Below are 8,383 nucleotides of genomic sequence, written 5' to 3' on the forward strand. Positions count from 1 at the left end.
CTTTCCATTATAATATAGGTAACAATTGTCAGCAATATGCTAGAGCTAGGTGGAGTGAACGAGTGTGTGCGTTTGGTTGTCATGTCATGTATTAGCAACTTAGCTGTTCTGCAAAGTTAATCTTGACTTAGCTAAAAGCTAATTTTGCATGCGTGAATAAAACCTGCTAATTGATAGAACGTAACCAAAAAAAATTAGCTTATCAATACCTGGAGTGGTGAGCCAGCATGCTAGCAAACAAGAGGCCTCAGACTTCTCACGGTGATAATCTACACGATACCAATAATAGGCAGAAACAACGATGTAGCAACTTAGAGAGCAATCTTGCCACTACAGCTAGGGATAGGCGCAATGAATGCCTACGCGTACGCTGAACGCCAAAATGCATATACTGCCCTTCCCCAAACTATCAAATACAACCGCAATGAACGTCGTAAGCAATTACGCTCAAGGTCTAAAACAAAACAAAGATCAACACCAAAACCAAGTCGCTTCCAATATATGTATGAAAATACATGTCAAGATAGGGTTCACACCATGGCCCCCGCTCAAACACCCCATGCATGCAACTCAGAAGTTGTGATTAAGACATTACCATCTGGAACAATACTTGTGGAATAGGAGGCCACACAGACTATGGTAGCCGGTGTCATCAAAGAGGTGGCTCGATCTTCTATCCAGTGTCTTGCTATCAGCAAACATGAAATAGTTAAGTTTAACTTTTGGCTAGGCCTCGTTTTCCTATCGAAACTTTTTAGGAAGGAACACAAAACTTTTAAGTAGAGTGCCAAGTTATAGGTTTTAGGAAATCGACAAACTTGGACACCGTAGCCGACTCATAATTCTTCTCAAAAACAATGTTAACACAGCTCTTCTACGTGAATAAGCACAACGAGAAGGCTAAGTAAGGGAATTTTCTATATAAAGATTTCCCAATGGCGTTTGTGTGGTCAACGCAAACAAGGTTTTGGACTGAACGCTAGCACAAGAATGTAATTGGTCGTATCATAGCTGTAAATCCAACCCATAGTGATTTGTACTATTTGAGATTATTATTGAATCACATCCCATGCCCAACCTCGTTCTCTTACTTAAGAACAGTAGCAGGTAAAATATATGGTACATATAGAGAGGTAGCGGTTGCTCATGGATTGCTCATTGATGACAAAGGAAACGAAAAATGTTTAGAAGAAGTGTGCGGTTATCAAATGTCTAATTCCCTCAGGCAATTATTTTGTACAATACTTCTGTTTTATGGTGCTCTAAAATCAAAGGAGCTTTTCTTGAAATTTGAAGAGCCCTTGACGGAAGACTATGTTAAGAGACAAAAAATGCTCCCATTTGAGGCATGACAATGCCTATTATGTTTTGTGAAGTCGACCTTAAAGAGTATGGGTAAGACCTTGCAGGATTTCAGACTTAACGATTTGTTGGAAAATAAAGCTGAGCATGATCTAATGTGCAGAGAAATCTTGGTAGAACAAAATATAAATGTGTCAGAAATAGATCTATTAAGCATCTCCAAACTTAATGCGGACCAGTTAAAAGCATACAACGAAATCATGCAAGCAGTTAGAAAAAATAATGGCACCTGTTTCTTTATAGATGGTCCTGGTGGCACAAGCAAGACCTTCCTATATCGTGCTTTACTTGCTACTATAAGATCTGCTAGGAGTATTGCACTTGCAATAGCTACTTCTGAAGTTGCTGCATCAATTTTGCCAAATGGACGCACTGCACATTCACACTTTAAGATCCCTCTAGACAAAGATGGCAAACTATCCTAGTTTAGCAAAATTACTAAGAGCAACTTCCTTGATTATATGGGATGAGGCATCAATGGCTAAAAGGCAGAGCATTGAAGCACTAGATAATCTATTAAGAGACATAACATATGTTGATAGATTGTTTGGTGGTAAAGTTGTAGTGCTTGGTGGCAATTTCAGACAGGTACTACCAATCATACCAAAGGGCACGAGGGAGGAATGTATAGATGCTAGTTTGGTGAGGTCACAGATATGGCTTTGCCTTAAAAAAATGACGCTAACAAAAAACATGCGAGCCAAAACCGATCCAGTGTTTAGCAGTTACCTATCAAGAGTAGGTAACGGAGAAGAACCATCCAATTCAAATGATGAAATAACAATTCCTCTGTTAATGATTATCACTCCTGACCCCAAGACTACACCAATGGAACAGCTTATAAATTTTGTATTCTCGGATTTAGGATGCTATTCTGCTGATGCAATACCTATGACACAATCTATAATACTAGCACCTACAAATGAAGATCAATTGATCAAACAAATGAGCTGCTGATTAATAAATTCTTAGGACAAGAGTATGTCTACCTTAGCACTGATGAAACAGTTAACTCTACTGACCAAGGACTATACGTTGATTTCATGCATTCAGTATGTCCTCTAGGATTACCAGCTCATCGGCTTGTGTTAAAAGAAAATTGCCCAGTAATGATATTGCGGAACTTGGATCCTTTTAAAGCACTATGCAACGGAATCAGGGTAATATGTCGGGTATTGCATAAACATGTTATAATGGTGCAAATTGCTGTTGGCGAGCACCAAGGAGATATTGTATTTATACCTCGTATCTCATAGCAACCAACTGATGTTAAGGTCTATCCCATCCAATTCACCAGGAGTCAATTCCCACTAAGGCTATGTTTTGTTATGACAATAAACAAAGCACAAGGCCAAACACTAGATACTGTTGGTGTTAATTTGCAACAACTAGTGTTTCACATGGACAACTCTACGTGGCTCTTTCCCATGCCACAACAACATCCAAAATAAAAGTAATATTGGATGCATCTTGTAGTGGAAAAAAAGAGCCAACATCAGCTAAAAATATTGTGTATAGTGAAATACTGAGTGAAGAACATTCAAATCCAATAGAAAGGGATTTGAACCTAGCTACTGTAAGTGGAATCTTATTAATTAGCAAATGTTTGCCTTCAAGTGTTTCTAGGTTGTATAAGACATAAGAGCCGTAGACCATGTTTCTGTTTGGTATAGATAAACTTATGGCTTACCACTTACGTCTATAGCATCATCAGCTTAAGAAGTAATTAAATCCATCGTTGTAATGTTCAATTGCTTAAATGTAAAACCATCCAAATACATACTATATCTTTCTAATTGTAGGTTACTATTGTTCCCTGAACTATATATGGCAGACAAATTGTGGATGATTATGAATGTGAAAGAGGCAATGACCAACTGGACGGTGTAGGCAATGGTACTAGAAAAAGGTTACCCCAGAGTAACTTCGGGGGATCAAGCTTACCAGAAACTTATAGTCATTGATTCTGAGATTAGTATAATTGTAGGATACTAAGGTGTAAAAAGAGCACCTAAATATTTATAATTCTAAATAATTAGGAAATGCTACATGTGCACTATTTGGAATGCTGATATACAAGTGCTGAAGGATACCCTGCAATTATACCATAGTTACTCGATAAGCAATGCAAAGGTGAAGGTGATCCCATCAGATTATCGGGTTGTGGACAATCCTCTCCAATGGACCCTCTCGAGCCGAACACCAATAGAAGAAATCCCAAATGTTGTCTACAACATTAGACACATCAAATACCAATTTGTGCAACTTCAAAATTTGAGCGAATATGTCCTCGACACTCGAGGCTTTGGTATGTCGTTGTAGATACTCATAGATCATGGCACCTCTTCCAAAAATCAAAAAGAATTTAAGTACCAACCTTGTTGAAGTAACATATGTTATGTGGTCCTAAACATAATACAAAGGATGACAACACCATATAGAACATAACTATCATTGATGCAAGCTATACCGTATCATGCATTCTATTATCATCATAAATATATTAGTCTTTACGATTTAACTTCAAGAGCTAATACTACATGCTCCCAACAACAATGACCCAATATTAAAACCATGCAACCATGTATAAAATGTGCAGCAAAGTCCCAACAAAACTTGTGCTGTGGGAACAATTTGTAGAACATGAGGGCAAAATAATGGGTACACTTAAAGGGTCATTCCCCATTATGCAGGGAACAAGAATGAAAGTTAGCACCTTCCAAAGTACTCGATATATTCTACTTTTCAAAAAAGGAAAAAGAGTCAACCTTATCTATGGAATTTGGAGATGCTGGGAATTAGACGCACCATTATGTTGATAGGTTACCTGCTCACAACAAGAGGTTCTTCTATGTTTAGCTTCAATCCACCAATTCCGGCAGCTGAAAAACTATATAATTGGTAAGAATGTTTACTCACGGGCATTATAGAATATGAACTCTTATACCAAATAAAACAACTATTGCAGGAGTATGGCTAATGCCAAGACAATCCACAATTTGCCAATGCCAGAATGGAGCATAAGTGTGACACCAGTGCGAAACGAGACACCAAACCCAAAAAAAACCCATAAAGGCTAATCAGCTTCCAACCATGGTTGACAAGGTATAGCTTTATGAGTTGATTTTTACATTATTTAATATAATCCTACGGAAAAAGTCAAGGTTACTTACATCTATGCTTGCAGCAAGAATTCCACTGGATTCAAGCAATTTCTAAGGTTGTTGACCTAACTCAAAGATTCTAGTACCTGACATGCTCGAAATGCAACAATGCCACCAATGCTATGAGTGATGGTCCATTTTGGTGCAACCATTGCAAAGAACATGTGTCGTCGGTAGCAAAGTCAGTTCTTACGCTTATAAATAGCAATAATATCATGAGTACCACATGCTAATTGTATGATTCCCTATAAAATTTATGATAGCCTTAAATTGAACATCGAATTATCAGACAAAACGGGGTCCATCGTTGCTACTGTGTATCCGCAAGATGCTAAAAGGATGTTTGGCATCACAGCTGAATATATGAAGGAAAACATAAAATAGGTAACATGCAACACAAATGGTACTTAAAATACATACATATTGGTGTCTAATCTTATTAAATTGTGAATCTTAATATAGAGTGAGCAATCTCCATAAGCAATTGAAAAACTTTGTCAAGGCATGGAATATGTCGTGCGTGTGAAGACATACAACTATACAAAGTATAGGCTCCCAAATTGTTTGTACTCCAACCATGAGTATGATCTACCCAGCAAAACTAAAAGAGATATCTCTGTTGAAACCGCCGATGACTCAACTTCAAAGGTTGAGAAGCCACACAAGAAAAGCCGAGGTATCTCTGCTGAAACCACCGGTGGCTCAGCTTCAAAGTTGAAAAGCCACGTAGACAAAATAGAGATATCTTTGATGAAACCGCTGGTGGCTCGGCTTCAAAGGTTGAAAAGCCACGTGGAAAAAGTCGTCGACAGCTCTTTTTGAATGAACCATGCAATCCTGTCACGAATGATGACGACCTTCCACTTGCGATTGCTTTTGGGAAGAAGAAGAAAAACTTATTTCGATTATGAGGCCACCCTTTGTAGCGCATCTAACCGTCACACCAGTGGTTATGTTAACTTAACCCATGTAACCACTTTTTTCTTGTTAACTTAAACTTATCGCATCTATATCTAGCAACATATTAGGGAATAAGGGAAATAAGCAGCTATTATGTAAATGGGCACTTGAATTGCGCTACAAGTTTATGTATGTGTTCAATAAAACAGACCCTGCAATGCTGTAGGATAGTTATATGATTCGTTTACCTTTAATTAGTTATGCTGCGAACGAGCAGATCACTCATGTTGGAATCTTATGTCTGTGTTCAACACACCAAACTAGGCAGTGCCATAAAATAGTGATATGATTAGTTTGCTGCTAATTAATAATCCAAATTTATTCTATGTTACACCTTGATTGGTCTTTCCAAAGAAAGACTTTGAGAGTTTGAAAATATCAAACCTTAATGACTCAATGACTCATGATGTGGTGTCTCGCGTTGAACTCCTTGTATTGCAATTAAAAAAACCAAGTCTCTCAAAGAAACAAAAATCAACCCTAATTCAAATTACTACCAGCGCTTTTATGGACAGCAATATGTAAAATATGACTCCTATAGTAAGTGTAATCTCAATTATCTCTAGAAGTTTGGAGTCTTAAATATGAACCAAATTCTCAGTCGAGATCACAAAAATGCCAGTGGGCTAGATTAAAATGTTAAGGTAACAAGCCTAGAACAATAAATTGAACGATTGGTCACCTAAAAACAACTATAACACAAGTGAGTTCCGTTCGGAATAATTATAAATGATCAGATTATTGTCAGAATAGGTACAAAACGACTATAGGGATATGAAGAGTGTTTCCCTTCCAAAGCATGCCTATTGAGATTACCTAATGGATCCCGTTTCCCTTTTGTACGCAGGCTCTACATCACACCAAGAATTACAAATAGTAACGCAAACATGGTTATGAAAAAGTCATATTTTAAGGTCTTTAGATTTCCTTTGGTTTACGTTACGAGGGCAACTTCTCGTACTACATTAGTTGGTCGATAATACTAAACTTAAAACCTCTAGAGGCAACATGTGTATATGAACACAATTCTAGGCTAAACTATCATCAATACTATTGGGTACATACATGCAACACAAAATGTTATCTATTGATAACAGTGGACATATTGTACAAGAACAAGATATACCATAATATACTTTATATATCACCTTATGTCGTACAGACAATAGTGGAGTGACAGTTGTATACAGAAAACCTAATATCTGTCCTAAATTTGACTTCCACTTTTAAAATCTGTAATCATCTACAAGTTGCTAACCCAATAGAGATATATACAGGGAGTAGTAGAAACCCAAATATATAGCTACTATTAAACCGGTGTTTCTTGGTTACATTAGTACTCTCAGTAGATAGGCTTTTGGATTTGTGTTCCAGATATATGTTATCACACCATGTAGAATATTTTTCCGTTGGGCATATTATTGAGGCAATTAACCAAACACTGTGTAAGTGTCAATGAAGCGTGGCTTCAAGAACACTAAGAGTTCAATTTTTATGCTTGTTTGTTCTAAATATGTCATCGCTCGATAGCCCTACAACAGTTTAAGATGGAAGAGTGCAACTAATTGCAACACAGCTACACAAGTTCAGCAAACAACAAGGAATCCCTGGCTGTATCTACAAACGTAGAACGCAAGATACACTAAATATGCATGCAAATGGATTACCTCCAATCGACAATTTACACAAGATATTGTTAAAGGTGCGTCAACTGTAATAATTCACATTTACAAATGTAAATGTAGTAATTTCGATTCTCGTACCTTGACTATTAAAAATGGAAACCTAGGGCATGAGAACATGAAGTGCTTCTCATAGCCCGCTTGGCACACTAATAGTACTTGGAAGATTTTCCTTGACAACTTGATTGAACAAAGAAGCATATCCAGGGTAATAATGTCAGCTTGTCTCATCCAACTTGAAAGCTTAGATATAATACACGTAAGGGTGGACCCATGAGAACACTACAAAAACAGAAATTCAAGAAGATTTACATTAGAGTTAGTAGTAGAGAGATTAATTAGCTGGATTTTGCAGCTAAAGTCCAACTTGGAGAAACAAAAAATATTCTCACTAAGGGTGCTTCCAATTACCACGAAACTTTAAAACCTTAATACATTTAACCATCTCGTTTGTATTAACAAGAGGATGATTTTAATGTTTGCCATTCAAGCAATTAAACAAACACAAAGCAAGTCAAAACAAATAAAGGTTCAAATACAATAAAAATTCGAGAAGTTCACTAACTCATTCGAACTACGTTTCCCTTGCGTGTACCTACAGCAATTTAATACCCCAAAACACAAATCCTTGAAACACACCTGACCCACTAGATCTATCCCAAAAAAAAAAAAAACAAGATACACTAGACCTGTATGTAAGTACCTCCACCCTACCAAATACACCCTATAATACTAGATGTAGTCAATAGCCGTAAATGTTAAGCAGTCATTCTTATTCTCACACCTTGCATATAATAAATTAAAGGCTATCCCACTGCAACCAAACAATAGCCTCTTCAGAATCCTTTCAGCATAACGATAGTACCTGAAAGATCTAGGTTCATCAAAGTGTTTAGCTATCAATCAACACCAAGCTAATGTTGAGTGCTTACTTTATCGAAATTAAAAGGGTATCTATAGTACACATTTAGGCAAATCCAAGAGCATAATTGGTCAACAGGAAATCAAGGATACCTAAATCATAGCTAGCAGTAGGTAGAATGGTTAGATTTGGCAAGTGGACTCACGCTCAAACAATGAATGAAAAGATCCCCCAAAGGAACGAAGTACAACTTGTAGCTATACAGGCTATCAGTTCTTTATGAACCAAAGACAAAGAACAACATTATGCATCTTCAAGTGTCTTCATAAAAATCCCAAAAGATATTTGACCAT

At 37.0% G+C, this 8,383-nt stretch overlaps 1 long non-coding RNA gene across 1 annotated transcript; it reads right to left on the reverse strand.

Annotated features, from left to right (window-relative positions):
- Positions 1–1,396: 1,396 nt before the first annotated feature.
- On the reverse strand, positions 1,397–2,577 carry LOC131308561 (uncharacterized). Its single transcript, XR_009194477.1, has 3 exons — positions 2,352–2,577; positions 2,092–2,251; positions 1,397–1,783 (listed from the first exon to the last, which is right to left on the reverse strand). It is a non-coding gene; the product is annotated as an uncharacterized LOC131308561 (long non-coding RNA).
- Between the last annotated feature and the right edge of the window lie 5,806 nt (positions 2,578–8,383).

The sequence above is a fragment of the Rhododendron vialii genome, chromosome 11a, assembly GCF_030253575.1.
Source record: "Rhododendron vialii isolate Sample 1 chromosome 11a, ASM3025357v1".
Classification (NCBI taxonomy): Eukaryota; Viridiplantae; Streptophyta; class Magnoliopsida; order Ericales; family Ericaceae; genus Rhododendron; species Rhododendron vialii.